The 26665-nt window shown below is 34.5% G+C and overlaps 1 long non-coding RNA gene across 1 annotated transcript in view; it reads left to right on the forward strand.

Moving 5' to 3' along the window:
• Positions 1-4222: 4222 nt before the first annotated feature.
• LOC131500712 (uncharacterized) overlaps positions 4223-26665 on the forward strand; it is an 85507-nt gene continuing 63064 nt past the window's right edge. The window contains exon 1 of the long non-coding RNA XR_009256435.1: positions 4223-4303. This is a non-coding gene — a long non-coding RNA (uncharacterized LOC131500712). The remainder of the gene's footprint in view (positions 4304-26665) is intronic.

A 26665-nucleotide genomic window follows, 5' to 3' on the forward strand; every position in this document is an offset into this window, starting at 1 on the left:
AGAGGGAGAGAGAGCAAGAGCAGAGGAGACGGCCACAGGGAAAGAGAGAGAGAGAATCTTAAATAGGCTTCATGCTCAGTGTGGAGCCCATGCAGGGCTTGATCCCCAGACTCTGGGATCATGACCTGAATCTAAATCAAGAGTCTCAACCGACTAAGTCACTCAGGAGCCCCTAGTTTTAGCTCTTATATTTAGTCTTTGAACATTTTGAGTTACTTTTTAAAGTCATGTGAAGTAAGGGTCCAACTTCATTCTTTTGCTATAATTATCCCAGCACTATTTATTGAAAAGACATTTCAACAGTGGACTTGGTACCCTTGTCAAAAACCAGTTGACCATATACAAATGGATTTTATTTCTGGACTCTCTATTCTTTTCTATTGATCTATATATCTATCCTTATTCCAATACTACACTGTCATGGTTATATGGTTATTAACGCTTATTTTTTTTTTTAACTTTTGTTTATTATTGAGAGAAAAAGAGAGAGGGAAAGAGGGAGGGAGGGAAGAGGGGCAGAAAGAGGGAGACAGAGGATCTGAAGCAGGCTCTGTGAAGTGAGTGCAGAGACCCATGCAGGGTTTGAAATCAGGGACCCAAGAATCAGCTGCTTAACTGACTGAGTCACCCAGGCACCCCTATCATTGCTTAGTAATAAGGTTTGAGATTGAGCTGTGTGTCTTTCATATTTTGTTGTTTTTAAAGAATCTTTTGGCTATGCTTGGTCCTTTATAATTTCATGTAAATTTTAAAATAAGCTTGTTAGTTTCTGCATAGATGTCTGCTGGATTCTGATAGGGATTACACTGAATCAATAAATCTGGGGAGTATTGCTATCTTAACAATATTATGTCTTCTGATCCATGAACGTGGGATGTTTTTCCATTCATTTAGGTTGTTCTTTAATTTATTTCAACAATATTTTCTAGTTTTCAAAGTCTGAGTTCTGTATTTCTTTTTTTAGTTTATTCTTAAGTATTTTATTCTTTTTGATGCTCTTATAAATGGAATTGTTTGCTTAATTTAAATTTTGGATTATTTATTGAGAGTGTATTGAAATACAATTTATTTTTGTACATTGAAATGACAACATTGCTGAACTTGTTTATTAGTTCTAATAGGTTTTTTAAAAGTGGATTTCTCAGGATTTTGTGTGTAAAAGACTATATCATCTCCAAATAGAGATAGTTATATTTCTTCTATTGCAATCTGGATGCTTTATATTTTAGTTTTTTCTTGCTTAATTGCTGTGGCTAGGCCTATTATAATTTTGAGTAGAAGTACTGGGAATGGATATCCTTCTCTTGTTTTTGATATAAGGGAGAGAGCAGCCAGTCTTTTCATCATTAAATATAATGTTTACTGTAGGTTTTTCATAGAATCCTTTTATTAGGATAAGGAGGTTCTCTTCTATTCTTATTTCATTGAGTGTTACCAGGAAAAGGTATTGGATATTATCAAATGCTTTTCCTGCATTTATTAAGATGATTATGTGTTTGTTTGCTTTTTATTCTATTGATGTGGGCTCTTACATTATGAATATTGAACCAACCTTGCATAGGTCGGATAGATCCCACTTATCCACAATGTATAATTCTTTTTGTGTTTTGCCAGATTCAGTTTGCTAATATTTGGTTGATAATTTTTGTTTCCATATTCATAAAAGATATTGGTCTGTAGTTTTCTTCCCTGTGTTGTCTTTGTATGATTTTAAAAACATTGTAATGCTGGTTATATAGAATGATTTATAAAAAGTGTCCTTCCCTTCTTTTTTTAGAAGAGTTTGTGAACAATTGGTATTAATTTTTCTTTAAATGGTAGAATTCAGCAGTGAAGCCATATGGCCTTGAGTTGTTCTTTGTTGGACTTTTTTTCCATTACTAATCTGATTACCTGTTGTAGATAATTCATATTTTGTATTCATTTCTTGAGTCAGTTTTGGTGGTTTATTTCTGTCTATAAATTTGTTCATTAAATCTATTATCTAATTTATTGGCATATTGTTGCTCATAATATTTTTTTTTTATTTTTGTAAGGTCAGTAACAAAGTCTTTTATTTTTGATATCAGTAAATTGAATCATATCCTTTCAGTAAATGTAGCTAATTATTAGTCAATTTCATTGATGTTTCAGAAAGTCAAGTTGTGGTTTCAATGATTTTCTCTATTTTTCTATTTTCTATCTCATGAATGCTCATTGTGATTTTTATTACTTCCTTTTTTCTATCTGCTTTAGGTTTGGTTTGCTCTTCTTTTCCATTGTCTTAGATTGAAGGTTAGATTATTGATTTGATATATTTCTTCTTTGTTAATAAAGGCATTTAAAACTACAAATTTTCCTCTAAGCATGGCTTTAGCAGCATTATATAATTTTTCCATGTAGAGTCTTCATTCCCATTCATTTAAAAGTATTAAAAGTATTTTATGATTTCCCCTTTTATTTCTTCTTTGATCTGTTATGTAAGAACATGTTGTTTACTTTCTACATATTGGTGAGATTCCCAAGTTTCTTTTTGTTAGTGATTTTTAATTCCATTCCATTATGATTGGAGAAATACTTTGTATCAGTTTAAAAGTTTAAAATGTATTAAATTTTTATTCTCTGCCCTACTAAATTGTCTATCCTGGAGAATGTGCTGTGTCACTTGAGAAGAATGTATATACTATTGCTGTTGAGTAAAGTGTTTTATAGATATCCGTTAGGCCTCGTCTTCTTACAGGGTTGACCGCACCTTATATTTTCTTGTTGATCTTCCACCTAGTTATTCTAGTCATGATTGAAAGAAGGGCTTTGAAGTCTTCACCTGTTAGTTTTGAATTGTCCATTTTTTACTTAATTTTGGTTAGTTTTTGCAACATGTATTTAGGTGCTCTGTTGTTAGATAACTATATGTTTATAATTGGATCAACTCTTTATTATTACAAAAATGCTTCTTTTTATCTCTCATAACATTTTTTAAATCTATTGTTTCTGATATCAGTACACTCCAGCTTTCTTATGATTGCATGATATGTCTTTTCCATCACTGTACTTTCATTCTTTTTGTGTCGTTGAATCTAAGCTGTATTTCCTATAGACACCATATAGTTTAATCATATTTCAAATCCAGTCTGACAGACTCTGACTTTTGATTGGATTGTTTAATGTATTTAAGTTTATGTTAGTGTTGATAGAGAGGGATTTATGTCTACCATTTTACTTTTGGTTTTCTGTATGTCTCCTATTTTTTTGCTTCTTTTTTCCTTCTTTGCTGCTTTCTTTTATGAAGTGAGTATTTTCTAATATGGCATTTTGATTTTTTAAATATATTTTTTATTACATATTTTAAATTGTTTATTTAATGGTTTTTCTAAAACTGACCAGATACATCTTAAGTTGTGAAAATTAGCTTCAGCTTTTCAGTATGTCTAAACTCAGCAAACAACTATTGAGAATAAGAGAGTAAGTTGGTTAAGTATCACATGAAAGTAGTGATTTTCAGTTTATCAATATTCTTGAATAAGAGGTGGAGATAGAAGAAGTGATATATGTGAATTGTTACACATTTTGTCTAATTGTAAAATTGTAATAGGTCCATTAAGTAGGTTGTCTATTCAACAGAGAAAATTGAGATTAAGTGACTTGCCCAGTCACATAACTAATAAAGGATGAAACCAGGCTTCAGGCTGCTTGACCCCAAACCCCATGATTTTTACTTATAACATAAAATCCAGAGGAATGTAAATATAAACGTTTTTAATTTTTAAGTTTGAAATAATGTTAGATTTACAGAAAAGTTGCAAAAAAAGATAAGTACAGAGAGTTCCCATATACCCTCCCTCTTGAGGCAGCCTAAGCTAATGTATAAAAGTTCTTTCCAATGCTTACTAAAATTTCTTTAATAATAATTAAATTCTTAAATAATTAAATATTTAAAATAAATTAATTGAGCTCAAATTTAAGATGCGGAAATTCACAGTAGTGAGAAATAAGAGTTAACCCAAAGTAAGAGAGGGTGTGATGCTGAACAATTTATAGGAATATAGGAACCAGATATAAGTCTTAAAGTTGATGACCTTTAGTTTTAATTTCTATTAAGAAAGAGCAGTAAAGGCCATAAGCCCTTCAGCTACCAATACAAGGCTGGAATTAAACGGACCTCCTATAAATGAACTGGGGACTGGAAAATTCTCTATTGCAGTCCTATGGAGGCAATAAAAAAGTTTGTTGTTGTTCATCTAGGATTTTGGATAAAAGGAAATCATCCCCTAGAAGCTGGAAGCCCAAGCTTGTTTTCGTCAATAAACAACAGCTCTTAGACATGGTGAGTACTCAATATTTGCTAAATATTTACATTTTACAAAGGGACATTCTCTTCTATGTTCCCTAGGACTTCTGTGAACACACGTTGGTAAGCAATACATGTCACTTTGCACCAATGAGGCATCAAAACATTTGCTCCCCAAGTAAAGTCATACTCAGCCTTTATTTTGCCACCATGTAAGGGGTTGTTAAGAGTCCTTTTGAGGAACACGATGATGCTGAGTGGCATCCAGGAAGCTAAGCCCTGGCAGTCTCTGGCAGGAAGGCCTGGTGCTCCCTGGCTTGACTGACATCCGAGTGCGTGATTTCCCAGCAGATGAGATGTTGTAGTCTGTGGACACGTGGAGGGAGGGGCAGGTGTTGACTCTGACCCACAGCCTCTGGCATTTCCTTTTTTCCTCAATTGAAAAACCATTTACAGTAAATTGTTAATGTTGTGTTCATTCAACTTTGTCCCTAATGCCACCTGCCATTAGCCAATGCTTCACATGGTGCTGTAAAGACTGTTCTCTCTCTCTCTAGAAAAATGGAAGTATTACTTTTAAAGTTTGAAATATATATTTTATCCCTGTATCTCAGGTTAGATAATGAAGAGCTCTAGCAGCTTTATTATATTGGGGTGGGGTGAAAGATGAATTTATCATAATGTGGCAGAAAAATCCAGAATTTCAGATGGAAGAAAACAGCTTTCTATTAATCTCAGAATCTGATGAACCTGCTTTGATCGGTAGCTATATGACTTTAAGCAAATTGCTTAACAGTCCTGAACATTGTCTGTTCTTTTATCTGTAAAATAATAATAATACCTCCTTAATAGGGTTAACTTTAATACTATATACAAAATACATAATATACATAATAATATAATTAATACATTATGTAAAGTATTATATACAACTGATGTAAAGCTCATTAAAGTGAGTCTTTAAAAATAATTATTCTTTCTGTTTCCATTTTCCTTTTCTTCCACCAAATAATCTTTGTTATTCTATAACCCAGTTTCATATGCTTATTATTTGTTTTGCATGGTATGTTTCCGTTGATATTCTGGAGATGGGCAAGGTGGGAATAGACTTTATTGTTTTTTCATGTGTGAGGTTGTCTCTGGGCTAAAGTTCTTTCCCGTCCAGTGGTCCTCAGTAAGGATGATCATGGAAAAAATGAATACCTGTTCACTATCTGTTGCAATTACTATATACTGCACCTATCCTAAGATAAGTCTACTGCTCCCACATGAGGGTTTGTAATGGTTACTATGGCTATATAACAACTCCAGACCTTAGTATCTTTAAACAATGGCAGCATTTATTTTGTTCATGAATATGCAAGTTGGCCAAGGATTGATGGGGATAACTCCTCTCTGCTCATCTTGGGTCACTCTGGGTGGCTTGAAGGTTGGAGTCTGGGGTCATCTAAAGACTAGGCACTCTCATATCTAGAGGTGGATGCTGAAAGGACTCAAACAGTTAGAATATGGAATTGATAGGGATCCTCAGGCAGCTCTCCTAAAAATTTATATTATCCTAGATTTGCTCTGAGACCTTTTACAATGAGAGGTTGTGTAATAGAGCAGTGAAAAGCAAGACTATGAATATGAGATACCTTTGTGACTCTGGGTAAGATGCTTTGCCTCTGACTCTTTTTCTATAAAATGGGGATGCTATTTCTACTACTAGCCCCATAGTATGAGAGTGAGTTAAGTGCTTAGACTAGCACCTACCATGCAGAAAAGATTAGGCACACCGTTTACTATTGCTATTTAGCTCTCCTAAGTTTCACCATGCCTCTTTTTTTTTTTTTTTAATTTTTTTTTTCAACATTTTTTATTTATTTTTGGGACAGAGAGAGACAGAGCATGAACGGGGGAGGGGCAGAGAGAGAGGGAGACACAGAATGGGAAACAGGCTCCAGGCTCCGAGCCATCAGCCCAGAGCCTGACGCGGGGCTCGAACTCACGGACCGCGAGATCGTGACCTGGCTGAAGTCGGACGCTTAACCGACTGCGCCACCCAGGCGCCCCTCACCATGCCTCTTTGATAGAGAATTCCATGCTTGTTCCTAACTGAGGTGAGGCAGCAGTACAGAGAAATCCTGTTCTTTCCACCAAGTAATAACAGATAGCTCTCTTATTTCCCAGATATCATTCCTTTTAGATATAGTTTAGAGAGGGTAGATGACCCTGGAGGTTGTAAAACTATTAAGCAAAGTGGAGGACAAGGCATATAATCACTGGCATGTGAAAGAAAGCCTGAATGCTTTTCAGATGAAAAGATAAGAAGAAATTCTAATGGCTAACTTGCTTTGGTATCTTACTCTGTTATGCACTGCTTCTAAGCCCCCAAATAAGTATAATTTAATATTTATTTGAATTATCTCATTGCATTATCACATCAAGCAGGAACAATACCAAGATTTTTGAAGGTAAGGTAACTGAGATACAAAAAGTAAAAAATATTTCATACAAAGTTATATAGACTGGGATTCAAACTCAGGTTGTCTTGTTTTCACATCTATGCTCTTAACCACTGTGTCATTTTTAAAACAAAAAATCTTGAGTACCTTCCATTCTGAGGTAAGTAGATTGATATCTGTATAGATTGGCATAGGTCCAGGCAGAAGGAAGGGGTATGAACAGGGATCTTCCCCAAACCAAAATATTACTACTTAGGTAAAATTCCTTGGACCATAAACTTGTGTGTACATAACCACGATTCTCCTCTCTTGGTTTGGGAAAATATACAAATTCTTTATTTACCATTGGGAGAAAACAAGACAGATGTGATGAGCATTTCAGCAAATATACATGGTCTCTTATCAACAGCAAAATGTTTGGGAAACTGGCAAAATGTTGGGTCAGGAAACCCAACCACAGAGCCACTTTAGGCTTGGAAACAAAGGTTCCTTGGGGCGCCTGGGTGGCGCAGTCCGTTGGGCGTCCGACTTCAGCCAGGTCACGATCTCGCGGTCCGTGAGTTCGAGCCCCGCGTCAGGCTCTGGGCTGATGGCTCAGAGCCTGGAGCCTGTTTCCGATTCTGTGTCTCTCTCTCTCTCTGCCCCTCCCCTGTTCATGCTCTGTCTCTCTCTGTCCCAAAAATAAATAAATGTTGAAAAAAAAAATTAAAAAAAAAAAAAAAGAAACAAAGGTTCCTTTAAGTACTTGAAAGATATGAACCCTATTGCTATTGTTAAGCACATAGAAGAAAGGAATCAACTCTGGAAAAGAGAAGAGGCATCTTATGATAATGAAATGGTCACTTGTCAGACATTAAGTCTAAGAAAAATGTATAAACAAAGGGCATAAAGAAACAATCAATTTCCTCAAAGGTGCTGTTTTAGGGAATGGCTGTTCTTTACAGATAATTGCAACTTGAGTAATATTTTATTCCTTTCAATTCATGTGAAATGATTTTGCCATTGGTTATTTTTTTTTTTTCTTAGCTAAGGAAACACATTACCTCCATTTAATGCAGGTTTTATTTTATCTTCACCTGCTTTTCAAAGGAGGTTCTAGGCTAATTTAGGCTTTATGAAAAGCAATATTCTTCTCCAGAGAGGACATGAATAATATCCTGTGCTCTTAGGAAACATTCTGGTATCTATGAAAGCATGAAACTTTGGGGTACAATGTAGTATTCTGGAAATGTCGCTCATCTTTTTTGGAGGCCTTGCTTCCCATACTGATTTTACTTCCAAATAGCTGTATGGTTTGATCAGATTCCTGGTTCTCAGTTTCCCTGTCTAAAATAACAAGGTTATTCTCTAAGTAAGCAAGCTGCTATCTAGCTCTTAAATTTTATGGGTTCTTTGATCAGTAAGCACATTTACAAATCATTCTAGTTTTAATCTTGGTAAACTACAGGGGCGTATACAATAATCTTGAACTCAGAGATGGATGAATTTTGTTCAAGTAAAAGTTGTTTCACATAATAATGGAGTTAAAGAAAAAGTGGTTCTTCTTCCCAGGGTTTTGGATTCTTAGTGGGTAAGCCAGGATTAGAAATAACTGCCCTGCTTATTTCACAGGGTGGAAGATCAAATACAAAGTCCTTTTGAAGCCATATTTCTTTTTGTTACTCACCCTAGACTAATGAGAGCAGAGTCTTGTCTTTCTTCTCCCTGAAACCCAGACAGTCCATGACATGGCATGATACCCAAAGCATAACATTTTTAAATGAATGAATTAAAACCTTTTTTTTTTTCTGGGACAACTCCATGGAATCTTTGTGACTTTCACAAACAAACCTTGGATTTGCACTATGATAGTAAAAGTATGTGGAGGTTAGATTTGTGCTAAGATGGTCACGGACACGCAGTTGCTACTCAATCATCAGCACCCTTTTGATAATAATGATGTACATGCTTTGTTCATTAGTTTGTGAAATCTGGATTCCCTGTTTTTACTTTATGAATCTGTATGATATATTTAGTATAGACAAAAAATTTTAATGTGAATTTTCCAAACTATTCCCTCTTTTAATTGAAAATTTAAGGCAAGCAAATTTCAAGGGTAAATATTCAGGTTTTTGAAGTGTGGAATTACTCAGCCATTATTGGTGACTTGGTTTATCCATTGATAGCTGCTGGAAGGTTCTTTCTGCTTTCTTTTTTCATTGATGCATTGTTCTATGCCGTTTTCATGGGTGCATTAATTGTTAAGGACTCACTTTGTAGACAATTGATAATGTGAATTTGCTGAAAAGTACAATGCAAAAGTTTTGACTGAATTTGTTTCTTGGCCTCCTTTTAATTAATCAGTCTCATTTAGAATTCTTGGAATGGATATTTGAGACCAATGGTGTAGAACAAAAAATATACTGGATGGAGAAATAATAGATCTGGTAAAAGTTGAATAAATAAATTCAAATATGTTTGATTTTAATTAAATGAGTTTGGTGATTGCTAATGGGTTGGCATTACACTTTGGAGGTTTTCAGACAGTTAAGAAACTTTAAATTGAAAAAAAAGTATATTGTAAAATCAAAGTTCAGCTAGTAAATGATTTATTTCATCAATTCATTTGAATACACCATCCATCCTTAGCATTTCTGAGGACTGTACATTATAACTACGTGGCTGAATATAATGCCTAATAATTTGCAGATTGCTTTGTTGGTCCTGACATATCTCGCCATTTATAATGAAGAGACTCTTGTGAATAAGCATTGTAACCTTCACAAGCTTTCAAGAAGGCCAAGTTGAAGTGAAAAAACAAAGCCCTGTAAAACCACCTCACTATAAATTGGCTTTAATCTGAATGCTGTTTTCCTTGGAATATAGGGAATGTTTTTATTCTTGTCTTGGAACTCATGTAGCGTTTTTCTTAGACTTTGCAATGAAGGATTTTATTGGGCTCTATTATTTGTTCAAGTGTTTTTATAGCTAGATAGTAAGGACATGAAGGGGTTAGAGAGATTAATAATGCAAAGAATGCACATTGCCGACAGAATAGGAGTAATTTCTTTTAATATTGCAAAGTTCATTAATAAAAGACTACCTCATAATTTTAAAAGCTATGGCAATGCCATCATACAAGGACAATGTGAGTGTTAGGTGAGTTTTGTATGTGTCTTCCACACAGTGCTCACTGCCGCTCTTAACAACTTTACCAACAATTTACCCTTCTGAAGGTTGCTTGATTTTTCATGTAGAAGTGTCTCTTACTTTCCTTTGATAGGAAAATACAGAGGTGAAATGATAGGCTATTTGTAGATGTTAATTTGAAAGAAAATCCTTTCCTTTCAAAAATGTGTTTTCATTGTTTTGATGGCATCAGGACTTATCTTTTTAAATGAAATCTGTATACAGCAATATCAGTATCTTTTTTTAAAAAAGTTTATTTATTTTGAGAGAGACAGAGACAGCGTGAATGGGTGAGGGGCAGAGAGAGAGAGAGAGAAGATCCCAAGCAGGCTTTGGTGCTGCCAGTTCAGAGCCCCATATGGGGCTCAAATTCATGAAACCGTGAGATGAGAGATGAGAGGACTTGAGCTGAAACCAAAAGTCAGATGCTTAACCAACTGAGCCACTCGGGTGCCCCAATACCAACCAGTATCTTCTACAAAAATGTTTTGCAGATAAGCAAAAGTAAATAATGTGGTTATATTTAGTCATAGACTCTTTTGGAAAAAAGGCAGGGGATTTGGATTGTAGTTTGAACTTTGATTAGCTATTATTATTTCGGGAAAGTCACAGGATTGTATTGCATTAAACTTTAATGTAATCCTCACTACTTCAGCTTCTTTGGGATGGAAACATACAATAAAAGTGCGCCGTGGAGACAACAATTAATCCATTTAAGGAAGGTATTTGGGTAGAAAATAGTTTAACTTGCTTTATAAAAATAGGTGATTGGTTAAGGAAATATTTCTATTGTTTTTCTTTTTTATTGCTATATAATTGGCATGTACCAGTACTAGTCTCAGATATATACATAGTGACTTGATATTTGTATATATTGCACAATGATCACCACAATGTCTAGTTAGCTTCCATCACCACACAGTTACAAATTTTTTTCTTGGGATGAGAACTTTTAAGATCTACTCTCTTAGACACATTTAAATATATGATGTAGTATTTCAACTATAATCACCATGCTATAAATTCCATCCCCCTGACTTGTTTATTTTATAACCAGAAGGTTGTACCTTTTGACTCCCTTCACCCATTTTGTCCATCCCCAAACCACCACCTCTGGCAACTACCAGTCTGTTCTCTGTATCTATGAGTTGGGTTATTTTTTTTCCTTTTAGTTTCCACATATAAGTGAGACCATACAGTATTTGTCTTTCTCTGCCTCGCTTGGTTCACATAATGCTCTTAATGTCCATCAGTGTTGTCGCAAATGGCAAGTTTTCCATATATATGTATATAGACACACACACACATCACACTTTCTTCATCCATTCATCCATGGATAGATACTTAGGTTGCCTCCATGTCTTGGTTATTATAAATAAGGATGCAATGAGCATGAGAGTGCAGATATCTTGTCGAGTTAGTGTTTTTGTTCCCTTTAAATAAATATCCAGAGTGGAATTTCTGGATCATATGGTAACTCCATTTTTACTATTTGAGGAACCTCCATACTGTTTTCCATAGTGGCTGTACCAGTTTACATTGCCACCAACAGTGTACAAGGGTTCCCTTTTCTTCACATCCTTGCTGCTACTTGTTATTTCTTGCCTTTTTGATAGTAGCCATTAAAACAGTTGTGAGATGATATCTCATTGCGTTTGATTTGTATTTCCTTGATGAATAATGATATTGAGCACTTTTTCATGTACCTGTTAGCCATCTGTATTTCTTCTTTGGAAAAAAAGTCTATTCAGATCCTCTGCTCATTTTAAATTAGATTGTTTGGTTTTTTGCTATCGAGTTGTACGAATTCTTCATATATTTTGGGTATTAACTCTTTATCAGATATATGATTTGCAAATATTTTCTCCCATGTAGTAGACTGCCTTTTCATTTTGTTGACTGTTTCCTTTGCTGTACAAAAAGATTTTGCTTTTTACTTTTTCAGTTTGATGTAGCCCACTTGTTTATTTTTACTATTGTTCTCTTTGCTTTTGGTTTCAAATAAAAAAAAAATCATTGCCAAGACCAGTGGGAAGGAGCTTACCCCTTAAGTTTTCTTCTAGGAGTTTTATCATTTACATTCAAGTGTTTAATCAATTTTGAGTTGATTTTTGTGGCTATTGTAAGATGGGAGTTCAGTTTCATTCTTTGGCATGTGGCTATCCAGTTTTCAAAAAAAACCCTACCATTTATTGAAGAGACTGTTTTTTCCATCTATTATGTTGTTGACTTTTTGTCACAAATTAATCAACCATATATGCATGGGTTTATTTCTGGCTATTATGTTCCATTGATGTATGTGTCTATTTTTATGTCAATACCATACTGTGTTGATTACTGTAGGTTTGTAAAATAGTTAAAAATGCTTATATTTTAATATTGTTTATAAATATGTATTAGGCTATATAATGTATCTAGAAAATTTTATATTTATTGAAGTTCTATAGTTTATGAATATCAGATACAAGGCAGTATAAAGGAAAGAATCCTAGAGAAGGAACGAAGAAATCTGTTTTTTGCCTTTTCAACTCTCTTAAGGTATGTGATCCTGGGTAAATGACTTAACATTTCTAGGATTCAGTTTTATGAACCATATAGTTTGTGGGGTAGATTAGATGACTTTAAGATAATTTTGACTCATGTATTTCATGATTCCATGATCATAAATTATAATACACTGAACTCTTAAAATGGCAGAAATGACTGGATAATGCATTTCTTTATAAGTAATTCTTAAATAATTGTATTAAAGAGCCAACCAATTGTATTTCTTAAGCATTTTAGTTTTTAATAGCAAAAAACACTCAATAATAACATTTCTAATTAGTACTACTCTCCTATTTTTAATTCAACATCGTATTATTATTACTAGACCTATTACTAAAAAGCTTACTAGTTGTCTCATTCTAATTCTTTCCTGCCTGGTAAATAGATGGTAAAATTCTGGTAAAATTCTGTCTCCTCTGTCCGCTGCAAGGATGTTCTATGAGCCTAACTAGTGATGATACTAGGAGAAGCCTATCAGGCAGAGGTAAGCCCATTGTATTGTGAGCCAAGAGGTTGAAAGCCAAGATGAATTCAATAATGGAAATAATTCTTTAATTTTGGCATTGCAATTTCCAATCATGGGCACAGTTTAATTTTTTGACAAAGATCCATTGATTCATTCATTCATTCACCTGTATTTATTGGGTACTTGTCATTGTGCTAATGCAGGAGATAGAGATGAATACCCTCAAGATGTTCAATCTCATGCTCACTTTGAATATTCTTCTTGAAAGTTTTTAAATTTGATTTAAGCTAAAGTAGTGGCTTCTGGGTTTTTTTTTCCACAAAAGGCCATTCGAATTTACAAATCATATTCAGCTAGCATTCATATGGAGTGGTACTTTTGAGTCTAGATTGTCACCTCAATTTGCCTTCCAACCCCCTGCAAACATTTTGTTTATGAGTATCATCACTTTTGTTTAATTAATGACTGATTTACTTAAGAATTAAGATGCATGGTACATGCAGAAATGGAACATAATAGCTCAGAAATAAACCCATGCATATATGGTTGATCAATTTGTGACAAAAAGTCAACAACATAATAGATGGAAAAAACAGTCTCTTCAATAAATGGTGTTTTTTTTTTTTTTTTAATTGGATAGCCACATGCCAAAGAATGAAACTGGACTCCCTTCTTACAACAGCCACAAAAGTCGACTCAAAATTTATTAAACACTTGAATGTAAATGATAAAACTCCTAGAGGAAAACTTAAGGGATAAGCTCCTTCCCACTATTTCCTTCCCACATTTTCTGCTTTATTGTTTCTCACCACTGACTTTCAAACTAGTGGGGTGGCGGGAGCAGATGTTCCCTCTTCATCTCTGAACACCTTAGGCAGATTCCATAGTTTCCTTAGTACTTTTCTCAAGTAATAGTTTCTGGTGTGATAAAATAATATTCTATTATCAAAGCATTACTATTTATTCCCATTTAAAGCTTTTTCCATACCCTTGGAATCTGTTCTTGGTAATCTGTTCTGGTTACCATTGCTAAGTATCAAACCACCCCAAAGCTTAGTGGCTTTACACCACAACAGTAATTTGTTTTTCTCATCAACCTATAATTTGGACACAGCTAGGTGGGAATAGCTAATTTCTATCCCACATATATCAGCTGAGGTGAGTCTGTTGGTGGCTACAAGATCCCTTTCACAAGGCTGGCAGGTAGGTTCAGAATGTTGTCTGGGAAGCAGCCAGGACTTAGTTTCTCTTTACATAGAATTCTTCTCCACCTGCTTAGACTTTCTCACAATATGGTGAATCAGTTCCAAAAGCAATATACCAAGAGAACAAAGATGAGAGTACATTATGCTGCTTCCGGTCCTTTGGGATCTGAGTGGAGGAGGGAGTGAAAGGGGGTGAAAGGGGAGTGAAAGGGAGTGGAGGGGGCAGGAAATGAGAAGGTATCATTTGATTGGTCAGGTAGTAATCTGGCATTAGTGTTCTCCGGGTTTTAGAGATATCCAAAAGCTTGATCTTTCTCTTCTTGGGAGATTTTGTGGCCTTTTAGAGTACCCACCCTCACCAGGGACTCCTTGCACTGTTCTCTAAAGCAAGTGATGCTCCTTCAACTGGAGCCTTATAAGTTCTTCCTTTGGATCATTTTCTGGTGTACAAACCACACAGACTTTGTTGGTGGGGGGGGGGGGTGGGGTGACCTAGTTCTGGTATTCAGAATTAATGAGTTAATCTTATTGAAGCCCAGCTCCTTTCAAAGGGCGTCCTTCTGTCCATCACAGATAGAAATGAAATTTTCTCACATTGTAGCTGCCTTTTTAAAAAAAAAAAAAAACAAAACATTATCAGCGACAGCTTCTGTTCATGTAACCTTTTATAAGGACTCAACTACTATTACCCAAATCACAAGAGACTTATCTCAAACTTTTTAGGAGCTTCATAAGGTTCATCCTTTCCCCAAAATGGGTCTGAAGTTGGTGGCCAGAAGTTCCTGTCTTCTTCAGGAGGAGAATGGGAAACACAAAATACCCCAACAGCTTACTCCTTAGAGTTTCTCTCTAAGATAGAACCATTTTTTATCTGTCTTCGTTATCTCTCTTTTATATAGTCTTGAGATGTAGGTGATCGGCTTCAAGTGGCAGAGCCAGGTTTTGTCTACCAAATTAATAAATCCTGCATATATATTCTGGTACTACATAGGATATGTAAACATTTAGTAACTTAAGGTTTTTGTTCTCAGTGTTGGATACTTGGTAACAACTGAGATAACAGTGTCCCACTTTCACATCCTATAACATAGGCATTTTAATTACATATAAATTCTTTGACCTTAAGATCACATATTTTGTTGGTATACAGAACAATTATATACCTAGTCAAATGAATAACTAAAGGACTAAAGAAATTCCCCTTTCCAGGAATACCCACAAGCCAACTCACATCACTGAAGGTATATTTCTAACTGGCAGGTCTTGCACTGCAGTGTTCGAGTTCTTATATCATTATGGTGGGTACAGTTTTGTGGCACTGTGTGGAGTCTGGAATAAAATTAGTCATTGTTTCAATGCAGTCAATAAAATAAGTTGAGCTCATTGTATTCACAGAGCAGGCATGTGTAACCAGCACATCTGGCATTGTCTGAAATGTAGGTGAATTCCCAAAGATGGAAATTCAATTTCTTGTAGCTCATAGAGACGTAAACTCTACTCACTACAGTCCATAGACCAGAAAGAAACTGAAAATTTTTTAATTGGGAAAGAAACATAATGGTTTGAGGCATATAGTGCTTCAAACCAGATTAACATTAGCTTAAACCTGGTCTCCTATATAAAAAATATGTATTGAGAAAATACTGTTGGGACTTTCTGCCAGACAATGAAGAGAAGACTAAGATCCCCCACTCCCACCCCAATCAAGGAGGTAAGAAGTCTGGAGGCTCAATCAATATATGTTTGATTATCAGCTGAATATCATATAAGAACAAATATCTAATACAGCCCATGGGCATTGGATGGGCATAGTACATTCAATGGGCATTGAGTAAATGTTTTTTAAGCACATGGACAAACAAATAAATAGTGAAGAGGTTGGATAGAGCTGTCCCAGGGCACCAGCAATAGTCAGGAAAGATCTTGTGGGTCAAAAGGGAGGTTCTTGATGTTTTATTTTATCGGTTAACTCCTAATTGATGTGACTGCAGTATGATGAATGAAATTGTTTTGCTTGGATAAGATAGATTTCACTATTTCAGTGACTTGAATAGGAGAAAAGATTGAGTCACTGCCTTGGGAATGAAATAAATGGAGGAAAGGAAAGAATAAATCAGGTGAAGATGAAAACCCTCAGCTTGGGGCTGTCTTTATATTCAGCCATAGAATCACTGCAAAAACTTTCCTACTCTACTTTTCACGTTAATCTTACAAACACAGTCCATAAGTGGGACGGGAAGTAGAGTTTTGTTTATTTTTAATGCTGAGGTTTTTTTTTTTTTTTTCTTTTAATTGTGTCAGTACACAAGTGGTAGATTTGGCCACGGGCTGCAATTGAAACTTTTTCTTTTAAGTTTTGAAGAGGAGCAGAGTTGACCTGGCTTACTTAAATTTATTGTGAGAAGTTTTTCTTAAATGAAATTCTGGCTTTGGGAAAGGGAATTTGAGTGATAGAGAAGTAGGAGAGGGGTGGAGGATGTTTGATTTAACCAGTGCAGAGTTTCAGTGCTTAAGGGAAGTATACCTTAACCTTCCAGAAATGAGGCAAGAAAGTGCTTCATTCAAAAGGAAAAAATACCATGAAGAAGCACTGACTAGCTGCACCATTTACCATCACACAGTAAAGGTTACTTAAATTTTTAGCTAGTTGATTCTCTTATGCTGTGAACCTTATTGTTGATTTTGTTTCCTAAATGTATTTTCTAACCTGTAAGTACCTATGGGTAGAGGCCTTCTAAATGTCAAAACCTGAGAGAAAATCATTGCCCCTATACTTCTGTATTATACTTGTTTGCCGAAAAAAATCATTTGAAACTTTTTTTTCCTGTCTGAAAGAAAGATCTTCAACAGGGCCATTCTGCTGAATAATTAGTTTGTGCAAACATACCTTTGCACCCCTGAGTGAGAGCTTTTACTTTTTAAGCATTGTTAGAGAAACCCCAGTGTATGAAGTGAATTTAGAGGATGCCTTCCTCCTTCAGACAAACTCTTTACCCTTCCCACTCAGAAAGGTTCTGATTTGTGGTTAAGTATTATTCTAATTTGTGTGTGTATGTTAAAAACAGTCCTGTTCAACACAGAACTGAAAGGTTGTATTGTTCTTCTTTATTCATGTGTTGATGTTTGTTTGAATTTGTGTATTAGAGCTGGCATCTCTGTGGTTTATTTTAGGTTATAAATTCTTAGAGGACAGGAATTGTTACTCTCAGATTAACTTTGTATATCTTCCAGCATGGGTCTATGTATATACAAAAGCTTAATGCATTCAATCTGTTGAAAAATTACTGGGTCTGGGATTCTTCAAGGGTAAAATTGTATTCTATAATATTTTTACTTAAACATGGAATCCATCCAGATTGATTCTTTCACAGAGCTGTCCCAATGTAAGATTATATATGAAGGAGAATGAAAGCAAAATGCTTTCGTTTTACCAACATGTAAGAACAGAGGGGGGATAACTCACACCTAATGTGCATCTACTGTATGACAGGTAATCTCTTTTACACAGGTTACCTCAATGACTATTCACAAGGTAAGAGGGAGAGGATTATAAAGGATTATGAACAATCATAGTATTTAGAGTAGACTTTGAATTCCTATTGAATTCCTTTTAATTCCTATTCTGCTACTAAACTGTGTAATCCTGAGAATTTTACTTAACTTCTCTGAAACCCTGTTTACTAATTATAATACCTATCTCACAGAATAATTATAAGAATTGTAAATGGATGTTATTGTTATCAAAGGAGGAATTACTGTGCTCATTTGATAAATGAGGAAACTGAGGATAGTAGTATTACATGATCTACCCAAGGTCACATTGCAAATGCCTGGCAGATTTTCTCTTCCAAGTCCTATGAAAACTTAAGAGCTGAACAGCATTAGAAAGAATATGGTTAACTTGGGCTTTGGATATAATTGTGCTGAGAGGTGTTCTCAACAATGAGCAAGGAGCAGTGATCATATCTGAGTAGCAGTACAATGGAGAAGATAGGCTGGGGTGTTTGTCATTTGTATTAGTTAAGATGAGATTTGCTCATGAGTGAAAGGGAACCCAAAACAGCAATGGATTTAAGAATATGGAAGTATGCTTCTCCTTCGTGTAAATGTAGGCAGTCTAGAGTTGATGTGTTGATACCAGAAGGGTTCATTTAGTCTCACTTTGTCTTGTGTTCTGCAAACAGGAGCTTCCATCTTGTGGTCGCAAGTGGCTACTTGGTGTCTTGCCAGTCTATCTCCATTTTATACAGCAGGAAGGAGGGAAGAAGGAGAAGGCATGCTCTCACCCTCTTGGAACCCTTCCAAAAAGTTGTGTTCACCACTTCTACTTATATTCCATTGCCCAGGTTGTAGTCACATGACCACACAAGCTGCAAGAAGCCATGAGCTTATCTGGGAGTTCTGTGACTGAGTTTCCTTGGAGGACAGATATTGGGGGACAACCAAAAGTCTCTGCCACACTGTTTATCTGGTTTTTGTGTGTATGTGTGTGCTTGCCAAACTGGTTTGAATGAAGTTGTTTCTTTTCTACTTATTCCTATGCTTTCAATTTGATTAAGAAACTATTTTTATTAAGAAGGGGTTTTACCTTCATAGTTGGAACATTTGGGTTTTCAACTATAGACATAATTCATTTAAAGGAGTATATAAAATGTTCTACAAATTATCTGTTTTATTAATAATAAGATGTTATCAAAACTAAGTTTTAATGATGATAGCATTTTACTTTAAAAAATATACATGGTAATGACTATTTAAAGAAATGAAATGTCTAGGAATAATTAGCACTTCTCTTAGTAAAATGTAACTCCTCTTTATATATTTAATCTATATCCAACTTGTAGCGAGGCTTGAGTAAATCACAAACTTAACTTGCTATACTGTAACCCAAGAACCATTTCATACCTGCCTTTGTATCCTGGGCAAACTACTCTATAATAGGTTTTAGCCTACTAGTAGGTAGAAGAGGCTAAATAGCCAGTAAATGAATAAATAGAAGAATGAATACTTAGAGTATAAGATGAAGTAATAAGTGTCCCTCCAAAGTAGAGAAATAATTTTAGCCTTAATCTTTTGTAGTTTTAGGGTAGCTTTATTTCATATGTCCAGCCATTAGGACTGCAGAAGATTTTCATTTCAAAAGCCCTTGAAGAAATCTCAGTTTCTCAGGAAAAATACATCTTTGGGAGTTGTTAATAGCTTATAAGGAGGAAAGTCCTGGTTAGTCTTCTAAGCATCTTCTTTCTTCTTTGGTTTCTTTCATTTGCCCTTAGACTTCTAGAAAAACAAAGGAACCATTCTAGAAGAATAGTTAAGTCAGCTTTCATGGAAACACAATGATAGTCATTGTCTTATTAACTTTTGAGTTTCTATAAAATCTTATAAATGCTTTAGAATCTAAAGTATAGATTTAACATAAAAATAACATTGTTTTTCCTGCATATCATACAGGTAGCTGATGATTATAGAAATAAGAGAAAAATATATAGGCATGATTCATAATCATTTTCAGTCACCTAGAGTTTATATAATTTAAAACACACTTCAATATATTTTTCCAGAGTTTTCCCCTTTCTCCCTGACTTCTGCCTTGTGCCTTTCCTCTCTTTTTTCCTTCTTCCTTCTTTCTCTCATTATATCTATAAAAAAATCATATTGCAGATACAATTTGATATCTTCTTTATCACTTAAAATCATAAGGTCCATGTCATTAATTATTTTTTGATGAATGATTTTGAACACTATCACATATTTCTATAGTATGGAAATAGTATAATCAAGCATTTCCTTATTGTTGAGTATTTTTATATAGCACAAGGTTTTATATGATGCTGCCATAAATATCTTTATATGATTAATTGACATCTGTCTAATTTCCTTATGCTAGATTTCTAGTTGTAGGATTCCCAAGTCAAATATATATCACCTTTGAAAGATTGCAAATAGTTGTTATTCTTTTATGTTCCAAAAAGAGACTGTTTGCATTCCCAGCTATGTGGGAGTTTAAAATAAGGAATTAGTACCCCAAACCATAAGATACATAAGAATGAACTTAGCTAAAGAGGTAAAAGTTCTCTACTCTGAAAACTACAAAACACTCATAAGAGAAATTAAAGATGACACAAAGAAATGAAAAAACATTCCATGCTCATGGATTGGAAGAACAAATATTATTAAAATGTTTATACTATGCAAAGTAATCTAAAGATTTAATGCAAACTCTATCAAAATACCAACAACATTTTTCACAGAGCTAGAACAAAGTACTAAAATTTGTATGGGGCCACAGAAGACCCCAATTAGTCAAAGCAACCTTGAAAAGGAAAGCAAAGCTGGAGGTATCACAATTCTTGACTTCAAGTTATATTACAAAACTGTATTGATAAACACAGTATGGTATCAGCACAAAAATAGACACATAGATCAGTGGAACAGCACAGAAAACTCAAAAGTGAACCTGTAACTATATGGTCACGTAATCTTCAACAAAGCAGGAAAGAATATCCAGTGTAAAAAAAGACAGTCTCTTCAATGAGTGGTGTTGGAAAAACTGGACAGCAACATGTAAAAGAATTAAATTGGACCACTTTCTTACATCCTACACAAAAATAAATTCAAAATGAATGAAAGAGCTAGAGGAGAACACAGGTATTAATGTCTTTGGCATTTGCTGTAGCAACTTCCTTCTAGATATATCTCTGGATCAATGGAAACAAAAGCAAAAATAAACTATTGAGACTTCATCAGAATAAAAATCTTCTGCACAGTGAAGAAAACTATCAACAAAAAATCAACAAAACCTAAATGGGAGAAGATATTTACAAATGAAATAGTGATAAAGGATTAGTATCCAAAATCTATAAAGAACTTATAAAATGCAATACCCAAAAACATAATCTAATTAGAAATGGGAAGAAAACATGAATAGGCATTTTTCCAAAGAAGATATACAGATGGCCAACAGACATATGAAAACATGCTCAACATCACTCATGATCAGAGAAATACAAATCAAAACTACAAAGAGATATCACCTCACATCTGTCAGAGTGGCTAAAATTAACACAAGAAACAGATGTTAGTGAGGATGCAGAGAAAGGGGAACCCTCTTACACTGTTGGTGGGAATGGAAACTGGTGAAGCCACTGTGCAAAATAGTAGGGAGATTCCTCAAAAAGTTAAAAATAGAACTACCCTATGATCCAGCAATTGCACTGCTAGGTATTTACCTAAAAATAAAAAAAAAATACTAATTCAAAGGCATACATGCATCCCAGTGTTTATAGCAGCACTATGTATAATAGCTAAATTATGGAAACAGCCCAAGTGTTCATTAACTGATGAATGAATAAAGAAGTGGTAATGGACTATTACTCAGCCATAAAAAATAATGAAATCTTGCTATTTGCAATGATGTGGATGGAGCTAGAGAGTATTATGCTAAGCGAAATAACTCCGAGAAAGACAAATACCATATGATTTCTCTCATATGTGGAATCTAAGAAACAAATGATCACAGGGAAAAAAAGAGGCAAATAAAGAAACAGAGTCTTAACTATAGAGAACAAACCAGTGTTTACCAAAGGGGAGGTTATGAGGATTAAGGAGGTCACTTGTGATGAGCACTGAATGTTGTATGTAAGTGTTGACTGATATTGCACTGCATGTTAACTAACTAGATTTTAAATAAAAGCTTAAGAAGTGTGGAAAAAAAGAAATGTTAAGTTCTTCAGGTAGAAGGAGTATAAAAAGAGCCAGTTTCTTGGATCTAAACAATGAAAAGGAGTGATCTTGAAATAAAATGACTTGTAGTAAATTAGAATTTATTTTATGTAGTTTATGTAATTGTGTAATACTATTTATATGATATTCTGGAAAAAAAGCAAAACTATTGGAGATGAAAAACAGATGAGTGTTTTCCAGTGCTTAGGGTGAAGGAAAATATAGTTTATAAAGGGAAAATATAAAGGTATTTTTAGGATGATGGAATTATTCTGTATGGTACAGAGGTTGTAGATGTATTCATCAAAACCCATGGAACTATATACTACAGAGAGTAAATTTTACGTTATGCAAACTAAAAATAATGTTAAGATATTGGGGTGGGGGTGGGGGAGGGGACCAGGATGAATTTCAGACTGCAGCAAATGATTGTATCTATAATACAAGTATGTCACTTGACCACACTGAAGAGGTTGAGGAGGAAAGGAACTGACCTAAGTAACTTAGGAAGATAGTGTTTTGACTAGGAATGTAAAACCAAAGGTAAATAAAAGTTATACAAAGCAAAAAAAGTACTAATTATTATAGGAGATTAGCATAAGAAGAGATTGGTTGGTAAGATTTAAAGAGAACTTTAAAGAATCTAGAAATAGCAGATATAAGGAGCAGTCACTATCTCAGTGATAGAGCACCCAGTGAGAGTCCCATGGGCACAATCCCCCTGCTTTTGTGGCTCACTAAATAGCAGAGAAGCAGCTGTGGTGCCACCCTGGTGGGAATTGCTGGAAATCTGTCCCCTTAGGAGGGATAGCTGTTCCTGGAGCATATCACTACAAAACCACCCAAGTAGGACCCCAGAAGTAGCTTGCCATTGGACTACTGGCCACCGTGCACTACAGGAATTAGGTGCTGCAGAAGGTGGGCTGGGCAGGAACACCAGAATCAGGCAAGAAAACTCTTCCCTCCTGCAATATTTCTCCACTGCTCTCTACTGACAAAGCCTAGCACCATGTTAGCTGGCAAGGGAAAAATAGCTAAAGCATATTCCCATTTTCTCAGAATGGACAATGAAGGGTTAATCTGGAGCTGAGAGGCAATTAGCATATTTTGTATCACAATACAAAGTTTTAAATACTCCTACATTTGGGATTGGAAACATTGGTGTGTGGTCTAACCCTTTCTGTTCCTATTTTACTTCACAATGTTATTTAGGTGTTTGATAAACAGTATTTATCTACTCCCAGACCTTATATATAAAATCTGACATGCACATCTAGTGTCCATAGTTTGATTTCTGATTCCACTTTGCATTTCTGGAGAAATAGTTGACCCTGTGTTTTGCAGTAGGGGAGTACAAACAGGTTTATATTTTATATTTAATAATTAATTTAATATTAAATTTTTAATAAAATTTTAAAGATTTTAAAGATTAAATAACTTAATCTGGTATTTAATATTACCAGAAAGCAGAAATGCTTTCAAAAATATATAGAAATACAAATGAGCCAGCTTAACTTCTTTTCTCCCAGCCAAGTTGGGATAACTTGAGCTTTAAAAATTCTGTGAAAATCCACGGATCTAGTGTTACTCAAGTGATGCAGATAATGTGAATTATGCATATAGAGATTATGTTTTATTTTTATTGATAACAAACTATGTGAACACTATACCTCATTCTGGTTAATGAAAACCAGACAAAAATAAGTTTAGTTGAAAATTTAAAATCTATCTGCCATATGCTCCAACGATCCTAATTCTGGGTATATATTCAAAGGATGTGGAATCAGTACCTGAGAGATATCTGCACTCCTGAGTTCATTGCAAAATTATTTACAGTAGCCAAGATACAGTAATAAGCTACATGCTCACCAACAGATGAATGGATAAAGAATATGTGATCTAGCATATATTTATTTTGTAACGGAATATTATTCAACCATAAAATTAGAACTCTGAAAAGTTGAGAAGGAGAATGGAAGTTACCAGGACTTGTAGACTAATAGAAATGGTGAGAAATTAGCCATTAGCACAAACTTTCAGACAGAAGATGAATAAGTTCTGGGGAATCTAATATATATAATATGACTATAGTTAATAATACCAAATTGCGTACTTTAAATTTTCTAAGAGTAGATTTTAAGTGTTCCCACCACAGACATACACACAGACAACATAATTTGTGAGGTAGAAAATGTTAGTTAGCTTGATTGTAGTAATAATTTCTCAATGTATATGCATATCAAACCATAATATTGTACATCTAAAATATATATGATTTTTATCAGTTATATTGCAATAAAGTTAAAAAAAATTGTTTTTTTAAGTTTAGTTGAAGTCCATACGGAGGCGCTGAATCCTATCAAATCCAATTAGGGCCTTAAACACGAAATAGGTTATAATAAAAGTTGTAAAAGAAGAGTGAAAGTAAAATGATTATACTTATGCTTTATGTCTCTGGTTGCATGAAAATCCATAGACTTGTAAAAAGGGTTCAGCCCGATAATAGCAGCTCAATTAGAATTATGAGATACCCAGATATATGTTCGAATATGAAATCTTTGATGGTTTACTCAAATCCATAACATCTGTATTAAAACTAAATTGTTTTCCTTTTTGGCTGTCATTTGGAATTTCCATTTTTACTTCTATTAGTTTTTCCTTTGAAGCACACACACATCCAAACCTATGATTACCAGTGTAAAATATTAACCAATATTTAAGACCCCTCCTACCCTAATGCGATATTAGAATGGCTTACCTATTCTTCCACCTAATTCACTGAAACCCTTCCTCAGTTTTATTTTGATGATCTAGAAATTTTAGGGCCAAATTATTATTACAGATTTTATCTTTCATCAATAATTTTTGTCACTTTCCTCTTAAACTTTCTATATAATGGATTTAATGATCATTGACAAGCAGTTTATAATACAGTTTCCTAGTTTGTGAGTTAGTCATTTTAATACATCACTTTTAGAAGACATTCTTCCAAATAACTTATTCATAAATGGTAGGAGATGGTTTACTTATCTTAGACCTTGGAGATACAATAATGTCTGTCCAAAACTGGACATTCATCACAAAATTGTATTCTAGGATCTGTAACCAACATGCTCTTTTTTGTTTGTTTTGAAGTGTACTTTTTTTATTTTTCTAGAACTTTATGTGTAGGGAAGTCTGAGGTCAGTCTGATTTTGGTAACTTTGTAGGTGACATTTTTATCCTGTCTGTATTTTCTTTTTACTTTATGCTTGACGTTTCAAATTACAGCAAGATATGCCTATATTTTGTTATTAACATTTTCTACTATTGACTGATTCTTCTAACTCTTCAGATTATTGCTGATTTAATGTGGTCCTGTTCAAAATTTAATATGATTTAATATTCTGGTGTGTCTCTCCTTCCTTCCTAAATCCCATCAACAATCTAAAAATGAAAATTCATTGTAGCATTGGAAGCCCATGAAGGTATCCACAGAGCTTCAGAACTCACCACCCTATTTAGGACAGAAGTACTATAGTCTCAGAGGAACCCATGAATCACCTCAACATCCTCAAGAAAAATAGTTCAGTTTTGTTGACCTATTAGACTTGTTCCATATATGTTTTATTGTCTATAAGTTCCATACTTGCTGATCTGTGGGTCGAATATTCAGGTTTTCCAAAATTGCAGTGTCTTAAGATAGGTGTTTCAGGAATGGGATTTCTGATAAGAGATACTCTTAATCTGATCCACAGAAGTGGGACAATGTCTGACTGACTCGGAAGTGCCAGGAGCTAAATCTGTGAAAAAATTTGTCAAGGCTCTATTTCCACAAACCAAAAAATAAATTTATCTACAACACATTGCCCCCTCCCTTGCACTTTTTCTGAATGTGGGCAGTGGTAATCAGGTCCTGCATTTATTTACAGGCAAAGAGGAATTCCCATTTGGGCTGAGTAAACAAACTGCAACAGTTGATGTGAGCTTGAATTTACACGTACAAATAATGAATAGACAACAAAGAAGCTAAATGATGAAGAAAAGTACATATGAGAAGCATACCTAACTTAAAAAATAGAATGAACTCTGAATGATCAGATTTGATGGAGAGAATAAACTTAGAAATAATTGTGATTAATACTAGCTAGAAATTTAATAGGCTGCTGCCTATTACGAAAAGAAGACTGCCATGAAAAAGAAACAGAATTCTTACAAATATTGAAATATGTTTGTCAGGATATCCTATTTTGGGGCTAAAAATCAAAATGTTTATGGTTAAACACTGAGCAAAGTGCAAGATTGAGCTAAGATATGGACAGAGTGAGATAGGACAGAGTCAGAATGACAAATATGTGGAAAACGAGGGAAAGCTGGAGTAGGGTTGGTGATTCCAACAGCTTTGTAACAGTAGAAACCCAAGGGAATGGAAAGAAAGAAATGATGAAGGAAATAATGAAAGAAAACTTCTGAGCTGAAGAAAGACATCTTTGTTATTAAAGTGCACAGCAGGATTAAAATAAAAACTAATTCAATAACAAAAGCTAAAAAATAAACAAACAAAAGAAAAAACCACATCAATCAGTATCCTAAGCAAATTTACTTAAGGATAAAGAGAAAAAGCATACAATTTTTTTTTTAGGGAAAAAGGCAACTTATAAGACCAAGAGAAAAACTATTAACATATTTTTCTTCACATAAGATGCTAGAAACAGTAGAGAATTTTTTAGAACTGTGAGGGAAGATGTTTCTAAAACTAGAGTTGGATGCCTGACCAAGGTAGACCTCAACACCTATCTGAAAGAATTATTACTCAATGATGTTCTCACGTTAAGCGAAAATGAAACCATGAAAGAAAAATATG

Source organism: Neofelis nebulosa, chromosome 2 (assembly GCF_028018385.1).
Source record: "Neofelis nebulosa isolate mNeoNeb1 chromosome 2, mNeoNeb1.pri, whole genome shotgun sequence".
Lineage (NCBI taxonomy): Eukaryota > Metazoa > Chordata > Mammalia > Carnivora > Felidae > Neofelis > Neofelis nebulosa.